The following is a 20,140-nucleotide window of genomic DNA, read 5'->3' as shown; positions in this document are numbered from 1 at the left end:
TGTTAGTTCTGTGCTTATCAAGGAAGAAGGAGCCGATCAGAAACCAATATATTATGTCAGTCATGCCCTTCGAGGGGCAGAATTAAAATACAGTGAATTGGAGAAGGTAGCATTAGCCCTGGTAATGACCGCTCGAAAGTTGAGGCCATATTTTCTCTCACATCCCATTGTGGTCCTCACCAATTCTCCCCTTGGAAGGATCATGAATCACGCCGAAGTCTCCGGGAGAATGATCAAATGGACTGTGGAGCTCGGGGAGTATGACATTGAATACAAACCCCGAGCTGCTATAAAAGCCAAGGCATTAACGGACTTCTTAACAAAAATGATCCAACCAGTCGAAGAAGAGGTATGGAGGGTGTTTGTTGATGGCGCGTCAAACTTATCAGGATGTGGAGTGGGGGTGGTCCTAATCGCCCCATCAGAAGAGAAAATCAAGTTAGCTTTGAGGATTGATTCTAGGGTCACAAATAACGAAGCAGAGTACGAAGCTGTTTTGGCAGGGTTACAGGCTGCCCGGGAAGTTGGTGCTTCCCGAGTCATTATTTATTCTGACTCCCAGTTGGTTACACAGCAGATCAAAGGGACGTATGAGGCCAAGAACGAAAAGATGCTCAAATATTTAGGGCTCATTACTTCCCGGGCATCGTCTCTGACAGACTGGAGTATCGAACAAATTTCCCGGGAGAAAAATGCAGAGGCCGATACCTTAGCCAAATTGGCTGCTTCCATGACAGATATAAATACATGAGAGGTTCTCTGCTTTACCGGCTGGTGCTCTCTATTGATGAAGAAGTACCCCTGATCCAGAAAAGCTCATGGATGACTCCTATCGTTGAATACATAGTACATGAAAAGCTCCCACAAGATCGAGCCCAGGCTGTAAAAATCAAAAAACAAGCCCATTACTCAAATGTTTATCAGAAGACGAGATAGAATACGTTCTCCGGGAAATACACGAGGGATGCTGTGGTGAACACCTCGGTGGAACAGCTCTGTCTCGGAAAACTATATTGGCCGGGTTCTGGTGGCCTCGGATGAATCAAGATGCTGCCCTACTTTTTCAAAAATGTCAAGGTTGTCAACACCATTCTAATTTTCACCATCGCCCAGCTGCAAGTATGCAACCGATCTCCGCATAATGCCCTTTTGACCAATGGGGTTTGGATATTGTGGGCCCTTTCCCCATAGCCCGAGCACAGAAAAAATTCCTTCTTCTGGCTGTGGATTATTTCTCCAAGTGGGTAGAGGCCGAGCCATTAGCCAAGATTACCGAGGATGAAGTCATGAAATTTCTTTGGAAGAACATTGTTTGCAGATATGGCATCCCGAGGAAATTAATTTCAGATAATGGAAGGCAATTCCATGGAAAGAAGATCACCACCTGGTGTCAAGAAATGAAGATTATTCAATCCTTCACCTCAGTAGCTTACCCTCAGGCTAATGGCTAGACTGAAGTGACAAACAAGATCATTGTGCAAGCATTGAAAGCCCGACTCCATGGGAAAGGAAAAGATTGGGTGGAAGAATTACCGAGTGTCTTATGGGCATACCGAACTACGCCTCGATCATCTACTCGAGAAACACCCTATAGCCTTGTCTATGGTTCAGAAGCAGTCCTGCCGGTGGAGATTGGGCAATCTTCTATTCGGATAGAATCTTATCCAAGCAACAATGAACAATCCCGGGCCATTGAACTTGATTTAGTGGAAGAAAGAAGAGATCGGACAGCCATTCGAATGGAAGCTTATCGCAGCTGGGTGATGAAGTCTTACAACAAGCATGTTTGGCCACGAAATTTTCAGGTTGGGGACTCAGTTATGAAGAAGATCGAGCCCATAGGTGATGTGGGAAAATTAGAAGCCCGTTGGGAAGGACCCTTCAAAATAATTCGAAGAGTTAGCTCAGGTGCAGCTTACTATCTCGAAGATTCTCAGGGACCCACTCTCAAGAGGCCATGGAATGCTTTTCATTTAAAGAAATATTATGTTTAAAAGCATGTGTATCTATTGTTTCTTCATCAAATAAATAAATGGTTCAGGGAAATGTCTACAAAGTCTAGGGACCCGTACCCTGGCCCAGGGACCCGCACCCTGGTTATCTACTAAACCCAGATACCCGTACCCTGGCCCAGGGACCCGCACCCTGGTTATCTACTAAACCCAGGGACCCGTACCCCGGTTATATCCCAAGTCCAGGGACCCGTACCCTAGCTCGGAGAACCCGTACCCCGGTCATATCCCAAGTCCAAGGACTCGTACCCTGGCCCAGGGACCCGCACCCTGGTTATCTACTAAGCCCAGGGACCTGCACCCTGGCCCGGAGGACCCGTACCCCGGTTATATCCCAAGTCCAGGGACCCGTACCCTGGTCCAGGGACCCGCACCCTGGTTATCTACAAAGCCCAAGGAACTGTACCTTGGCCCAGGGACCTGTACCCTGGCCCGGAGGACCCGTACCCCGGTTATATCCCAAGTCTAGGGACCTGTACCTTGGCCCAAGGACCCGCACCCTGGTTATCTATATAGCCCAAGGAACTGTACCTTGGCCCAGGGATCCGTACCCTGGTCGCCTATCAATCCCAGGAAACCAGTCCAGTAACTTACACCCTGACTGCTTATCAAGATAAATTTCATATTGGGCCCTCAGGTCTTTGATTTGAGAAAATAAATTGGTTAATGATTGATAAAATTCAGAGTTAATACAGAATTCAAGTTAATTTACAATTCTGGAAATATTGGGAAGCAATTATCAAATGCGAGAAAAGGAGATTTCATTTGAAGGGAAGATATTTACAAGGTGCCCGGAAACCCGGGAATAATACAAAAAAAGAAGAAGAGAAAAGCAGATAGAGATCCTAATCAGCTAAGGATTTTGCCCGTCCGGCTCCTTGATTATTTCTTCATCATCCGGGAGGGATGCGGCTGCTTTCTCCAGGTCTGGAAAGTCCTCCTGGTCGGCTGGAACTAAGCCTGCCTCCTCAAATTGCTCCAAGCACTTGTTGAAGCCCTGTTCAAAATATGGAAAGGCTTTCTCAGCCACCACCTTTTTAAATTCAGGAGACTTCAAAAAGTTGGCCATTTGCTCCTCCTGAGCAGTCTTAAGGAGGGTTACAGCAGCCTGGAGGTCCTCGGCTCGGACTCGGGAGGACTCTGCTTCTTCCTTTGCCGCCTGTGTCTCTGCTCGGGCCTCGGCAAGTTCCGCCCGGACCAGATTCATTTGCTGCTCCCAAACAGCCCTCTCCCGAGCCAACACATGCTCATGAAGCTCATTCAAACGACCCACCTCCTCTTGGAGTTTAGCATGCATCTACCGGGCCGAGGTAGCCTGAGCATTGGCCCCCTTTGCTACTTGAGCCACTCGCTCGTAGGAATGTATGAGCATCTGCAAGCCCTGAAAACATAAAAAGGTCAGAGAAGGTAATGTAAAAGAGTGCCATTTTATGGACTTACAGAGAAGGTCCGGGACACTCCTTCGCAGAGCAGCATATTTGGATGAACTCCCTGAAGGTGTGCCACCTCATCAGGGCGCAGAAGGCCCCGGATCATCTTGACAAGATCCGAGCTGATATCATCCCCAAAGATGTTGGGGAGGATCCAAGGCCTTCCCCCGAAGGGACCGGCAGAAGAACCAGTCATAGGAAGAGATCAGGTGATCTTCTCGACCTCATCCTATACCACCACCACCGCTTCCGCGATCGGCTCCTGGGTGGCCTTTCTTTTTCGCTGAAGTAAAGGAGCCGGGCCCTCCTCGGCAGTCGGGAAGGTAAATTCTTCCCGGGGAGGCCCGGGGAGGGGTGGTTTCCTCCTGGGCCTTAGCCTCCGCCTCGACTTGGCATTCTTCAATTTCCCGGGCCTTAGCCGCCGCCCGGGCTCGGCGTTCTTCCTCCTCTTGAATTTCCCGGGCCCTCTTCTCAGCCCGGATCTTTTTCTGCTCGGCTTTTCTTTTGGCAGCAGCCTCCTAAAGACTTGCCCTGATCATACCTTCTTCAGCTGCATCGTAAATCGACATATTAGAATTAAAGCATACAAGAGATGAGTAGACCAAGGAAAGTAATTTACCAGCCTGTGACCCGGGTTGATCAAATTCATCAATAATCCTATCCACAGGATCCTGGGGCCGGGACCCGATCCCATAATGAACCAGATTGCCCTCCCCCCTCTCCCCTCCCCCCGATCAGCACCGAGGACATGTAAGATTGTTTCCCCAAAGTATCCCAGGCGTGGATGAAGGGGGGGAGAAGTTTGAAGTCCCGGGGAAGTTCAGGCTGTGTGGGCATAGAAGACAGGAAGCCCAAAGCACAGGTTGGTGGAATCGGGAACTGAAGAAAGAAAAATTTTGTTTTACACCCCTTCAAAGAGGAAGGAATGTAAGTTAAAAACCGGTAATGCATTCGGGCCATGAAAGAAAATACCCCGTCATTCAACCGGCAAGAATAAAAATAGTGAAAGATAGGAGAGTTGATAGGAATAAGTTTCATGCGAAACAGAACAATAGTGGCAGCCATAATGCGAAAAGCATTAGGATGGAGATGGTTAAGGGGAAGGTTAAAGAATCGGGCCACCCCTTCAAAGAAGTGATGTACCGGGAAGCGAAGACCACTCTTAAGTTGTTCTAGAAAGAAAGCGTGGTAGCCGGGAGGAGGGGTGTCTGGGTGATCGTTCGGCCGGGGAATTTTGATTTTGTAGTTGGAAGGTATAATGCCTGAAGATCTTAGCTCATCTATACTACCCGGGCGAAGGGTAGAAGTCACAGTAGAGAACCGAAAGGGCCCTGCTACTTGGTCTTTTCCCTTACCCTGGGTGTTGGAGGGTCGAGAAGAAGAAGCTTTGGATTTTCTGAGAGGTCGGGAACGAGAAATAGGAATACCTATGGGGATATGAGCAGATTGCTCAGAAGGAGTCGGGGAATGATCTTCTGACCGAAGTAGAGGAGGTAGAGTTTGACATGGTTAAGGAAGTAAAGAAGGGAGAAGAGACTTACTAGGAAGAAACGAAGATGATGACCGGTAGCCGATGAACGGAAGGGTCGCCGGAAAAAGATCTACGCAACGGAAAAGCTCGAGAGAGGAATTTGGCAGATCTTCGCTACACGTTTGAATTTGAAAATAATTTTTAGAAAATCGGTTATCTACTATATATAGGGGAGAAAGGTGATCTACACCGTTGATCTAAAAACAAATCGAACGGAGCAGATCAGCCTCGGAAATTGAGCGGCATGATTAGGCGGGATATTTGAAAAGACATGAGCATAAATCGAGGCGTCATGATCATTTATCTGCTCGGAATACGAACAGATACTGACAACTTGTTAGAAGGGGATGTTTCATTCTGACATCGCATTAATTGCCCAAGAAAACCAAACGACGAAATACTACCAGCTCGGGTGGTGGGAGAGCCCGGTATTTTATCAACAAGCCCGGGTGGCGGGAGAGCCCGGTATTTTATCTACAATCCCGGGTGGCGTGAGACCCTGGCATCTTATCTATAAGCCCGAGAGATACGAGGCCCCGACACTTTATTTTAAGCTCAGGAAGCATTAAGTCTTGACATGTCAATTTTACTTATCGATTATATATTATCCAATTTGCATTGATTCATTTGCAGAAGATTAAAAAAACAAAGTACGATAATTGAAATTTTATTAGGAAAATATTCGATGCCATGTCATGACATCCATTATAGAAGATACAGAGTCTTGCCACCTAGTTATCCAATCGATCAATTCATGAATCCGAAGATTGATAAAGGACTCGGCAGTCAAGATCTTGTCCAGCTGATGCCATTCCTTCCACAGCATCGCATGCAGCAGAACTTGATCAGTAGCAATATCTGCAACTCGATCTACTTCAAACTCTCGCTTATATTTCCTCGCCCTTGCTCTTTGGGCACGATTAAGAACCAAACCATTTTGGTGCGCGTTGTTGAGATCTTGAATCTTGTACTAGATAGACATGAACTTCGCCCAGATTTACTCTTCAATGGTCCTCTTCAGATCCTCCAGATGAAGACGCATTTCGTTTGTTACTAGAACATGCGTGCTACTGCAAGCACTGGAATCACTTGAACTCGACATACTGAATTGATGATCACCTTTCGTCTCTACCATCTTATTTATAGGCAAGTGACATTTAATATTGAGGAAGGCGGAAGGTCTCGAACCAATCAGAACGCTTCTCATTTACTCAGGGGGGAGCTAATCACAGCCGTTGATCTATGAACACGTGAACGTTCATGATTAATTTTGGAAGTTGAGCCGAACAGATGAAAGGACGCACACGAATATCAAGGTGCCAGACTTATCGAGTTCTCGGAATATGAAACGACTTTCGGTAATATAAATGCTAAAAGCATGCGCCATAATGATATCCCGTGGACTACCCGAGAACCCTAACCGACGAAAAATCTAAGCCTGGGTGATACGAAGCCCCGACATCCCATTCTGAGCATGGGAGATATAAAATCCCGGCATCTTATTCTATGCCCGGGAGATATAAAGCCCCGACATCTTATTCTGAGCCCAGGAGATATAAGGTCCCGGCACCATATTCTCAGCCCGGGTTGTGAGAGAGCCCAGCATTCTATTTTAAGCCCGGGAATATGAGGCCCCGGCACCTTATTCTAAGACCGGGAATATGAGGCCCCAACACCTTATTCTAAGACCGGGATATGTGAGGTCCCGGCATTTCGGTTTGTCGATTATCCGTTATTTATCTTCGACTGAGCAAAGTAAAGAATAGAGAAACTAGATAAGCATTTTATTTATTTAAGAGCATTCCTGCGGATTACATCGAAATACTCTTCCTCTACAAAGAACATCCACATGGTCATCCACTTTTTTACTTCTCCAGTGGACGTCTTGAGGAAGTTAGCGGAGTCGGTGATGTTCGTCAGAATCTTCCTCTCCTTATGAAACATCAGCTGGTAGACATAGTCATCTCCAAAGAGATCCACTGTCTCGGCAACGTGCAGGCGTTCCTGATATTTCTCCAGCTTCGCCACCAGTCGGGGAGTGGTAGCTTCTTCGCACTCGTAGAGAAACTGCAGTCCTTGCAGCTCCTCCCAGAATCGAAGTACTTTGTGGAAGACTTCATCCTCCAGCTCCATCTTTCGTCTTTCCAGAGCTGTTTTCATGAATTCCTCCGCCATCTCAGGAGTCTTCGAGCTACTTGAACCTGCCATTAGATTTCTCGGATGATAATTTGCTGATACGGTTAAAAAATAGGTGGGTTGCTATATATAGGAGGAAGGGGTTGATCACGACTGTTGATCTTTGAATGCATGAACGGTCAGGATGAGTATTGGAAGTTGTACCAAGTAGCTGAAAAGACGTGCACAGATATCGGAGTATCATAATTATCATCCTCGGGAATACAAAACGTTTTGGATAAGGTTGAAGTTTAGGGCTCACGTCAGCAATATCCACGTATCAATACACTACAGCCAGCCCAAAAAATACCAAGTAAGGAGGCGATTTTCCTGACCGGGCACACGAGACCAATCGGGACAACGAGTGGATTCTAGCCCGACTAATTAAGGAGGGAGTGATGATGCCCCGGGATGTCCCGGGTCAGGGATAGGCCCTGGGACTTCCCGGGCCATGGAGCATATCCATGGTTGGTGTCCGGGCCAGGATGGGATGCTCTCAGGCCGGTAGCATGAAAAAATGGGTTAATGCCCTGAGCCATTGGACCACCCGGGACATGATTTCCCCGAGACATGGAATACCCGAGCTCTTCTGTAATTACCCGAGAGGCATTTTGCTCGGCCACCTCGATATGAGTGAAGCATTTAATGGCGCCAACTTGGTAGAGCATGCACAGCCGACCTATCTCTGACAATGACATTAATTGTTGATAAAATCAAGTGGGCTGGACGTGACTAGTGTAAGATTTGACATGTCAGAATAATAGGGTATAATCAGCCACTCTACTATCATTAATGCTCAAACACAAGAAACGAGGTCATCATTGCATCCTCTACTATAAATACCAGGTTCTTTATTTGAATTTACTCTCTATTCAGATATTAACTCACATATTTAATACTCTCATTTACTCTCCACACCAATCACACAGCCATCCCTTGGCTACATTGGTTTTATTGTTTGAGTACTGTGCTGACTTAAGCATCGGAGTGGTCACGCCGGACACCCCTCCGATGCCCATTCACGCGGTTACTTTCCTGTTTGCAGATCTCTCCAATCGGATCGAGGAGTCACGAGATTCAATTCAAACGTCCAACTCATATTTCTAACATTTTGATAGTAAACCCGGCAGAGTACCCGACCCGACTCGTCCATTTCGCCCGGGTTGCATCAGAAAGAGAACGGGGATTCGACCGTCGTACCTTCCACGCCGGTGGCGGAGAACGTGGAGGAGCCCATAGTTGGGCCCGGTCCAGCCCCTCGAGCCCGGCCTAAACGCCCTCTCCAGTTTGAGCAAGCCTATCTCGACTCTCTTCCCTCCGCCAACATGCATGTGATTTTCTACTCATTTTTTGGTTTGCCTGATTCAGGGCTTTGGGTTTTAGCTCTCCGAGGAACTTCATTTTCACATCATGCTTGTACATTCAATGTGGAATTTGTGGTACCGTGAATTAATTGTGATTTGCTGATTCATTGCAGGTATGAGAAAAGTTACATGCATCGCGATGTGGTGACGCATGTAGCGGTGTCAGCGGCCGATTTTTTCATATCTGGGAGTGCGGATGGTATGTATGGATTGGAGTTTATGGATTGAATTTACCGAATAATTTAGCTATTTGAAATTGGTGTAGTGTCATTTAGCATCATTTTACCTGTATAGATGATACAATACCTATTCGAAGTAAAGATCTACATAATTAGATATTCACTCACTGTTAGGTATTCTTTTGACTTCTGTGATTAAATTCGCAGTAGTGCATTGAAAACAAAAGCTTTCTGAAAGTAAACTTGTTGCAGAACAGAGAATTCTGGTTGAGTTTTAGCCGTGAAATGGCGAGAAAAACTTGCAATATATGGATCTTGACTGGTTAGCAGATAAGTAAAAGATACTCAGGGATTTTGATGATGGATGGCAGAATTGTTCATGTTTGGAAGAAATAATTTCAACTCTCGCCGCTTGACCGCACCGAAAAGGTTCTAGGCGGTCAGCCTAGGAGCTCTTAGGCGGGTCTAGGCGGTTCAAGGCAGGCCTAGGTATTTAAAGTTTATTTGGGAAATTTTTTTTGTGCTTTTAATTTTTGAAAGCCGAATTAAACTAGAACATGATATAAGAAAGAATTATAGGCTCGTGCTTTTAATTTTTGGGATTGAAAGCTCAATTAAAACCACGATTTGTTGGCTTGCGCTTGCCCTAACACGTCAAGAATTATAGGCTCGTGCTTTTAATTTTTTGGGATTGGAAGCTCAATTAAAACCACGATTTGTTGGCTTGCCCTAACACGTAACTCTCATCTTCTTTGTCTATTTACTTCTGCACACATAAGAAAATCAAACCAGACCCTAAAGGTAATTTTTTTCTTTATTTTGATTTCTTTTGCATTGCCTATTATTCTGATCCACCTTAAGCAGGAGGAATGAACCAGGTGTCAATTGGATTTTAACAAAGTTTGGGCTGAAATTTAGTTTAAGAATTATTACAAGTCTCTTGATACCATAAAATCCGCCTAGCGACGCTTAGTCTCCGCCTAGGCGGCCTCTAGCAAATTTTACGACCATGCATGGATCTAGAATTTCTTAGTGTATGTCTAGTTCTGTTCCAGGATTTTCAGAAAATATTTTCGGGAAACATATTTCTGGCAAATGAAGTTGGGAATGTGAATTGCATTTTTTGAAGGAGATATTTTTTTTTCTGTCAATGCCATGTTATGTCAGAAAATGGTGATTTTTTAGTTCTTTAAATATTATATGCTTATTTTAAAATACAATGTATTTAATCAAAATATAATGTTATAATAGAATTATTTTATGATTACTGAATAATTGAATATTAAACAACAATTGCATAAGCGAATGTGAAAGTAAGGTGGATTTTTTATTTTTAGATAGAATTATAAATTACTACTTAAAATGTGAACTTTTACGTTTAATTTGTGGACAAGTGGTGCCGACTAAAATTCCCTCTGCTTGCGTTGGAATCTTGTCAAATGGGCTTTTCTCTAAATGCAGTTGGTCATGTTTCAGCATAACCATGGGTACACTTTTTTGTTAAGAATTTTATTCAATTCAGGCAGTTGTCCTTATGATTGTAGTGTTTTCGACCTTTTCAAATATAGAAGTTTGAGTGACCATTGTAAAATAAAGCCTCTGATCTAACTTCTAAGTTTACTATATCATGTTGTAGTTTGCATTGATGAACCGAAGATGATACATCCTTGGGTTGAAATTTGAATTATCTATAGAAACGTTTATGGTAGTTATGTCAGATATTGTGCAACATACCGTTTGAATATTATCTAATGTATTCAGAAACGTGAAGAAGATGAATATTGGATAATGAATTGGATCATATAAAATTATTTCAAGTACAAATGGCTTGAACTGAAACAGAAATCGGAACTAGCTAACGAAAAACCTAAATTAAGGATTGTTCTGTATGTGTAACTTTTTGAGATTTGACCACTTAGTTTGTTCATTAGATATGACGATTTTTTAAGTCATAGTTCTATATTAAGCCTTGTGTGTAATTTGAATGCCGATAATGAAGTCGTTTCCCTCTTGACCTTTTATAGTCTTTCAGGTGAGTATAGATGGCGCGCTTTGCTGCACCATTTCAAATGATCAGTCAGTGAAAATATATGATGTATTTAACTACGATATGATGGCTATGATATGTCTCCCATTTGTACCTGGTTGTGTTGAATGGGTTTACAAGCAAGGGGACTTCAAAGCCAAACTAGCTATTACTGATCGCAACTCTTCCTTTACCTACATCTATGATGCTCGATCAGGTTCAAATGAACCTATATTATCTAAAGAGGTACCATTAGGTTTTGATATGATATGATGCTGATTGCTGAACATGCATATTTGCATTTCCCCTTATTTTGACTGCAATTCTTTATTATTTCTTCAACTTTTTAACCAGATACACTTGGGCCCGATCAAAGTTATGAAGTACAACCATGAGTATGATACCGTGATATCAGCAGATGACAAAGGAATCATTGAGTATTGGAGTCCTGCTTCACTTCAGTTTCCAGAAAATGGGTTAGTTTTTAGTTGAAATCGTATATTAGTTCTTTGCTGTTTGAGTAGATTTTATGCTTCAAGATGTGTGGATAAGATGAAGAACATGGACGTTTGTGCATCTGAAGAGGTCTTCTAATTAATTCGTCATATACGACCGTTGTTGGACCCAGCTGTGTTCTCGTGTCTTGCATTACCTGATAGTTATTCGGTTGAGTCTCCTGTTGACCTAATGTTCTTAAGTCACATCTGGTCTTGAAGTGTTTTGAAACTGGTCTCTTGTTTGAGAGGGATATCTTTCAATAATTTGTCAGTTAGATAGGTTCTTGTATTCTTTTTTCTATTGTGTAATTGTTTTTTCTCTTTGATACAATTGCATTTCTTGACCTGTTGTGCCTGCAGAGTGACCTTTAAACTTAAAAGTGATACAAGCCTTTTTGAAATCGTTAAATGCAAGACCAGTGTTTCTGCCATTGAGGTAATGGAAGAAAAAATCAGTTCCTTCACTTTATGTTCTCTCTAATCTTTTTCATCAACTTTTGACGTATGAGAATAGCAATCCGTTGTGACTATCTCACAGGTCAGTCCAGACGGTAAACAATTTTCAATCACATCACCCGATCGTAGAATACGCGTATTTTCGTTTAGAACAGGCAAATTGATGCGTGTTTATGATGAATCTCTTGAGGTAGCAGTTATATGTTTTGACTTTTTTAAAAAATCCTTTTCCTTTTGGTATTGCTAATATAACAATTCTTCTCGTATAGGTTGCCCAAGATCTACAGAGGAGTGATGTTCCTCTATATAGGCTTGAAGCTATTGATTTTGGACGAAGAATGGCTGTAGAAAAAGAAATTGAGAAAACTGAAAATGTTCCCCAACCTAATGCTGTGTTTGATGATAGCTCCAACTTCCTCATATATGCCACCCTTCTTGGGATAAAAGTAAGATGGTCCTAATGTCCGATTACTGATCTAGTGAATGCGTTTCATGCTTGTTTAATGATCATCGCATGGATGAAGTCCCCTTTATATTCGATCAATCCGAAATAGTATGTAAGGTCATTGAGTTTCACATCTCATACCTCTCTCGATGTTGGATATTTAGGTTGTAAATCTGCATACCAACAAAGTTGCTCGGATCCTTGGAAAAGTGGAGAACAATGATAGATTCTTAAGAATTGCCTTGTATCAAGGTAATCGAAGTAATAAAAAAGTACGAAAAATTCCTGCTGCTGCGGCAAATGCCAATGAAAGCAAAGAACCTCTGGTAGATCCTACTCTATTGTGCTGTGCTTTTAAAAAGCATAGAATTTACTTATTCAGGTAAATAAATTCTTGTTATGCATGAAATAGTAGATAGCGTTGTAAAGAGGAAACTGTCTTTTAGGAACCTTAGAAGGAAACACACTGCAAAAAGTATACAAAATTTGACTTTTATCTTACCTGTGTATGAATTACACATTTTTTTTAGTTCGGATCCCTGGAGCAAATGCTTATCCCGCTGTTTTTTAGTCGGAGAGAACCTGAGGAACCTGAAGACGCGTCGAAGGGCAGAGACGTGTTTAATGAAAAACCACCCGCTGATGAACTCTTGGCTGTATCAGATATCGGAAAATCTGTGACGACGTCTCTCCCAGATAATGTGGTAAGTGTCAACATTCTTTTTAGTTCTTGTTGCCTAATTATAGTCCTGTTAATGTAAATTATCAGTGAAGTGCCATGATCAATGAAAGGCCTCAATTCATTGGCTAGGATTTTGGTTATCTTTTTCTCTTGTAGAAATAATAATGTAAATGGGGCCATGGAAATATTCTCTGTTTCAGATCTTGCACACGACCATGGGTGATATTCATTTGAGGCTATAACCTGAAGAATGCCCAAAAACAGTGGAGAATTTTACGACACACTGCCGGAATGGCTATTACGACAATCTGATCTTTCACCGGGTCATTAAAGGATTTATGATACAGACAGGAGACCCATTGGGAGATGGCACTGGTGGACAGTCTATTTGGGGAAGGGAATTTGAAGACGAGTTTCATAAGAGGTAAGAATGATTTATGCTTCTTTCCTAAGTTAATATGATTAAATCTCGTTCTTTCTTTTCTTGTGGGATACATAGATGACCGATCTGAGGCTTTGATCACCTTCAAATTGTTGCGACTGGCTGCAGTGTGAAGATTTATGTTTTGCTCCACAGAACATAACATATGGCTGACCTTGCTTTGTACTTTAGCTTTGTGACTGGTTGAATGAACTGATAGTACTCCAGCTCCTAGACATTCGCAGTTGCCTAAAGCTTTTATGGGACGTGCCTAATATTTAACTTGCCCTAAAGAGTGTTGACGTGTTTCTAGTACGATTAATTAACTCTTCTCTGTACAGCATTTTCCCCGTTTACCAATGCAACCTCTAAGCAATCTCTATGGTTTACCTATTAAAGCTTGAGAACAGTTGTATATCAGATTCGGTTGGTAGATCAAATAAACCCTTTATAAATGAAAGCCAATTGGAGTACTTTTTGCATAGAAATAAAGTGGCATCTATTGGTTACACGTTACATTTTTATTTTTTTTTTTTGGGTCTGATGGTTGGATTTTGCTACCTCATTTTATCTTGGCTGTTCAGAATTCACTTTTATCAGCTTGATTCTTCACTTTCTGCAGTTTACGGCATGATAGGCCGTTCACTCTATCGATGGCTAATGCCGGTCCTGGGACCAACGGGTCACAATTCTTCTTACAAATGTTGCCACTCCATGGCTGGACAATAAGCACACTGTTTTTGGCAGGGTTGTCAAAGGAATGGACGTTGTACAGGTATGCCTTCGCTACTTTACCAATTTTGTATATTTGTGTGGTGTCGTGTGCCCTGAATGGATTTGGATTCGACGGTCCAACCTGAAAGAATATTAATAAAATTGAAAGGACCTGTTTCTTTCATATGTTGGTCTTTTCGAACCCGAAATCCTCACCATCTTTAGAATTTTTTTTGTATGAATTGCATATTCAGTTTGATCATAATACAATTACAATTCTTAAACAGGTTATAGAGCAAGTGAAGACAGACAAGTCAGACAAGCCACACCAAGATGTGAAAATCTTGAATGTGACTATTCCAAAGTTGTAGATCAATTTGAAAGAACAAAGTAGTGTGGTGTCGCTGGGGAACAACGAATGTGGAGAAATTTTTGGCAGATGTGGTTTTTGGGAAGCAAAGAAGGGAACAAACGAAGGGGACAAGAGCGTGTTTGAAAGTTGGAGAAATGCCTAAAGGTCGCCTAGGTTAAATTATTTGACGATAATAAAATATATATTACAGATATTAACATTTATTTAAGAGAAATGAAAAATGTTTTTATTTCATTTTGAAATATTGGGTGTCGTTTTAGTTCTTTTTTTTTCTTTGTTTTTGTTTAGATGGATTTTAATATTTGTAATATGATTTTATTTACACTATGTGAGTCACGTGAGTGAGAATAAATGTCAAATAAACTTAATCAAAATAGACTAACTCACAAGACTAAAATCCTAATTTTTCTTACTTTTACTTGTGAAACATTGTAATGAGTAACAATTGTAATCTCTATACTATATTAAAAAATGGAGACCGTTTTTTTGGTCAGTTCGATTGATAATTTTTTTTTTCATTTTACCATTATTTTTAACCATATATATTATTGGCTATACAAAATGGAGTATACAAACAAACGTATGCGTTACACCTCTTTTTTTGCAAGTTGGTGTGGTTTTTCTTTTCCTTTTTTTTTTTGGTTATTGTACCATTTTCTAGCCATATTTTTTAAAATCTTTTTTCATTAAAAAATAGACTGTACAAACGTGTAATGCTTGCGACACGATACTAGTAATAAATAATTAAAAATATGTGTATCTATGTAACGAAGAAAAATATAACAAGAAAGTGCAAGAGAATAAGAGGAAAGAAAACTGGATCAATAATTCTTGAATTATGATAAAGTATATATGATATATAATAAAAATGGATCTTTAATTTGACATGTTTTTTATTAATGTCATGTAATTTTTCAAAGTTCGGTTTTCATATATTAATTTAGAATTTTTTTTGTTTTGATATTTTTTTTCCCTAGACTATTAAATCCATCAAATATAGTTTATTTGACACCGATTGTCTCGTACATGAGACATTCTCATGTGGCGATATTAAACTCATATCACTCATATTAAAATTCATTCTGTCAAAAAAAAGGGAAAAATAAAGAAAATCGACCCCTAATACTTCAAAATGAGAAGAAAATAGTTTGTTGTTTCCTGTTATTTTTGTTTATGTATATTTTAATATTTGTAATATAAATTTTATTCCTCTCACATGAACCACCTAAGAGAACAACAATGTCAAATAAGTAATACCATGTGGATGTAATGATTTGAGACAAATAAAAGACAAAAAAAAAAAATACAAGTTATTAGATGAAAATAAAACTTTAACAAGTTACATGACTAAATCAAAAAACTAGTTAACTAACAATATTAAAATTGCAATTTTCTCTTTAAAATAGCCTGTAGGATGAAAATCAACTCATTTCGTTATTTTACAAGTTTCTCTCTATAATTTTTTTTAATGTTATAAATTCTCAATCAACATTAAACTGTTTTAAAAAAAATTATAAACTTAGTCAAATAACATTAGAATGCGTTTACCAAATATTATTGCTCGTCTCCCAGCAAGTTTAGTCGAAGGTTTTTTCAGTCGTGCCTGGTTGGAAATTTCTGACGACTCGCCAGATTAATTTTATGGCTCTGAAAGAATACGTTGACACCATTATGGGGCCCAACAAAAGGAAATAGTATCAAGGATTTGGGTCCAAATCTTTTATTATTTCAGTTTTTTCATGAATTGGATCTCAAAAGAGTGGAGACAAATGGTCCCTGCACTTTAGAAAATCAATTACTTCTATTCAAAAGGCTTACAGAGGGAGAGCAACCCACTCGGGTTCCTCTGTTTCATGTTGAGATTGCTAAGAAATCAAACAAATTTTGAACTCATAACATATCATTTTTGAAAATAATTAATATATGTTTTGAGTTAGTAAAAACTGGTTGGTTTGATTATGTAAGCAATGATATTTTTTTCCTCCCCCAAATCTCACTTATAAATATTCATTCATTCTTATTTTTTATCACACCAAAACACAAAATCCTCTCCTCTATGATCATAAGTGTAGATCTGAAATAAGAGATTTAGCGTGATATTTTCTTAAGGAGTGTATATCTTTGGAAGGAATAATATTATTGGAGAGAAAGTGAGTGTCAAATTCAGAGCGTTCTAAGTGACATACTTTGTATTCTTAATTGTCTTGTCTTTTTTTGTTATTAATAAAAAAGTGATCTCCTTGAGAGTTGGAGTGGACGTAGCCTAATACAGGGGTAAACCGCTATAAATATTGTTGTCCATCTTACTCAATTGTTGATATTGCTTGTGATGTCTGCCGTGATATTATCTCGTATATTTCCTTGATATCCCAACAACTGGTATCAGAGGGAGGTTCTCAAATACTATAAGAAGTTCGGGTATGCTCTGTGGTTATAGCTTAGTCTGATATTCCATATTATAAAATGCTTTCTAAACAATATTAGGGTAGTTGTTCAGGCTTTAACGATTAATTCGTTGGTAGCAAACACAAAATATAGAGGTACGTACAAGAAACATGATTAGCCTTAATGAATCTAATTATTAACTTTGGAAAAATAAGATGAAAAGTGTTACGTCCAAAAATCAGTCCACGTAAACCGTATGCATGCAAATTGTTTATTTGTTTTATTTAATTGATTTTAAATTCTTAAATAATACATGTTATACAATTAAATGTTTAAATTGTATGATTTCATGATATTAAGGATATTGTCTGGATATTCGATATAAGGCTGGGGAAGGATACCGGGGACGACCAAGATAGAAATATTTTTTGATAAATATTTTTAAGGCTTGATAAAGTGATTTAAAAGGATGAAAATTTTCTAAAAATGCTGGACTCCAAATTATTGTTGGATTAAAGGTGAGCTTTTAGGCTTATGGGCTTTCCATGTGAGTGAATGGAAATTTGGAAAGGTGGGTTTGTCCCACATTGGAAAAATAAAGTGGTATAGATAAGTTATACTGTGTTACACTTTATGGAGGTGTAACTATGATTGGTCAAGAGGCTCTCTCTCTCGCACACAGGCGCAGGGGGGTGCAAATCATGGGCCCGATTTGCAGTGAAAAAAAGGCTTGACTTGTGTGCAAGCATACGAGCGCGACCTGGGCGCGTCGAATGTCGGACCGATCAAGGCAAAATTTGCCTAGCAGTCTATGCCATCTTTTGTTATTTTTTCAGTTGAGACCTTTCACATGCCCTTGAGATCTTTCGCATGGCATAACTGTTGGTGCTTCATCTACCATCTTTAAGGCATATTTAAGGCAACCTGTGACCTTTCATATGGATGGTATTGACATGTATAAAAAGGGGATGTGCCTAGCCTAGAAAGAGACACCGAAAAATCCACTTTCTCCTGCTGCTACAGTTCCTCTGCTTATTCTGCTACAGTGATTCTGTTCTGCTTCATTGCTTCTGTTCTGCTACAGTACTGCTTCTGCTGCTACAGTACTGCTTCTGCTTGTTCTGCTTCTGCTCTGTTCACTGATAAAGTTCATGTACTGATTCTGTTCGCTAGCATAGTGCTTTGTGCTGCAACTCTGCTGGTTTGTCCATTGTATCCTGGGAAACAGACGTCCTTTGAATCCTCGGAGCACATACCGGAGGGGGCGAATCTGTTTTAAGGAAACTGTACAAGCTATAGGTCTCGGTTTGATTTAATTAAGCATTATACTATTGTTTTCTTCAAGATACTGATTTGCTGGTTTTATACATTAGTCATACTCTACTGTGAACAACACGCTTGTTTGGTTTACTGCATATCTGTCCTGTTTTCTATATATTTTGAACAACAAACTTAAAACAGAGTTACTCATTACGTGGTTTCAGTTCAGATATGGCTACTGAATCCAGCGTGCAAAGAGAAACTAGTCATGTTGTCCCTACTGTGCCTACTCAAGTTGTCCCACGTGCTGCTGCGGTTACTGTCCCAGCCAGCCACGGTGAAAAGCCTGAGAAGTTCACTGGTGTGGATTTCAAAAGGTGGCAGCAGAAAATGTTGTTTTACTTGACAACACTGAACCTGGCTAGATTCCTATTCGAGGATGCTCCTAATCTGAAAGAGGGTGAGGGAGATGTTGAATCCGTCAGTGCACTGGAGGCTTGGAATCATTCTGATTTCCTATGCCGAAATTATGTGCTGAATGGATTGGCAGACTCGCTGTACAATGTGTACTGTGAAAAGAAGACAGCCAAAGAGCTATGGAAATCCCTTGACAGAAAGTACAAAACCGAGGATGCCGGGGCCAAGAAGTTTCTTGTAGGCCGCTTTCTGGATTTTAAAATGGTGGATTCTAAGCCGGTTATCAGTCAAGTTCAAGAAATCCAAGTGCTTCTTCACGAGATTCACGCCGAGGGGATGACGTTGAGCGAATCTTTCCAAGTGGCTGCTATAGTTGAGAAACTACCACCAGCATGGAAAGATTTCAAAAACTACTTGAAACACAAGCGAAAGGAGATGAACGTTGAAGAGCTCATTGTTAGACTTCGCATCGAGGAAGACAACAAGAGTTCGGAAAGACGATTGTTTTCTCCTGTTGCCGCTAAGGCAAATGTTGTCGAGCATGGCCAAAACTCGAAAAAGAGAAACTTCTCTCCCTCCAACAAGAAGTTGAACCTCAGACCCAAAGGAGGTGTTTCAAAGAAGAAGTTCTCTGGAAAATGCTATAACTGTGATAGCATGGGTCACAAGGCATCTGAATGTAAGAAGCCAAAGAGAAACCGAGAGGTGAATATGGTGGAGAACATATCTCAAGAGGTTTCGAACATGAATCTCTGTGCTGTAATATCAGAAGTTAATCTGGTGGGTTATAACCCAAGGGAGTGGTGGATCGACACTGGTGCCACTCGCCATATTTGCTCCGACAAGGAGATGTTTGCTACTCTTGAGGAATCTATGAATGGGGAAAACTATTCATGGGAAATTCCGCCACTTCCGAGATCAAGGGTCAAGGAAAAGTTGTTCTAAAGATGACATCTGGAAAAGAACTGACTTTGAACAATGTGCTGTATGTACCAGACATCCGTAAGAACTTGGTATCCGGGTCGGTTCTTAACAAGCATGGTTTCCGCATTGTCTTCGAGTCATATAAAGTGGTTTTGTCGAAAAGTGGAATGTTTGTTGGGAAAGGGTATGTTTGTAATGGTTTATTCAAACTGAATGTAATGGCCATTAAGCTTGTGATGAATAAAGTTAATACCTTTGCTTACTTTCTTGAGTCTTCTTGTTTATGGCGTGGTAGACTTGGACACGTTAATTACGATACAATTCGTAGACTAATTAACATAAAAAGCATTCCTGCATTCAATATTGATAAACAACACAAATGTGAAACTTGTGTTGAGGCAAAACTAACGAGATCATCTTTTTGAATTATTGAAAGAAATAATGAACCACTTGATCTAATTCACAGTGATATATGTGATCTAAAAAGTGTGCAAACTCGTGGTGGAAATAACTTCATCACTTTTGTTGACGATAGCACAAAATTTTGTTATGTGTATCTCCTCAAAAGTAAGGATGAAGCTATTGACAAATTTGTCCAATATAAGAGTGAAGTTGAAAACCAACTTAGCAAGAAAGTTAAGGTGCTAAGAAGTGATCGTGGAGGTGAATATGAATCACCATTTGCTGAGTTTTGTGCTCAACACGGTATTAAACACGAAAGAACTGCACCTTATTCTCCTTAGCAAAATGGCATTGCAGAGAGAAAGAATCGCACATTGAAAGAAATGATGAATGCGTTGTTATTAAGTTCTGGTTTACCATAGAACATGTGGGGGGAAGCTGTTCTAA

General features: G+C 40.6%; 1 pseudogene; it reads left to right on the top strand.

Moving 5' to 3' along the window:
* Nucleotides 1–8,488: 8,488 nt before the first annotated feature.
* On the top strand, nucleotides 8,489–14,466 carry LOC142555155 (peptidyl-prolyl cis-trans isomerase CYP71-like; annotated as a pseudogene).
* Nucleotides 14,467–20,140: the final 5,674 nt, after the last annotated feature.

Source organism: Primulina tabacum, chromosome 9, assembly GCF_025594145.1.
Source record: "Primulina tabacum isolate GXHZ01 chromosome 9, ASM2559414v2, whole genome shotgun sequence".
Classification (NCBI taxonomy): Eukaryota; Viridiplantae; Streptophyta; class Magnoliopsida; order Lamiales; family Gesneriaceae; genus Primulina; species Primulina tabacum.
The sequence above is the reverse complement of the archived record's forward strand: the minus strand, read 5'-3'. Positions and strand labels throughout refer to the sequence as shown.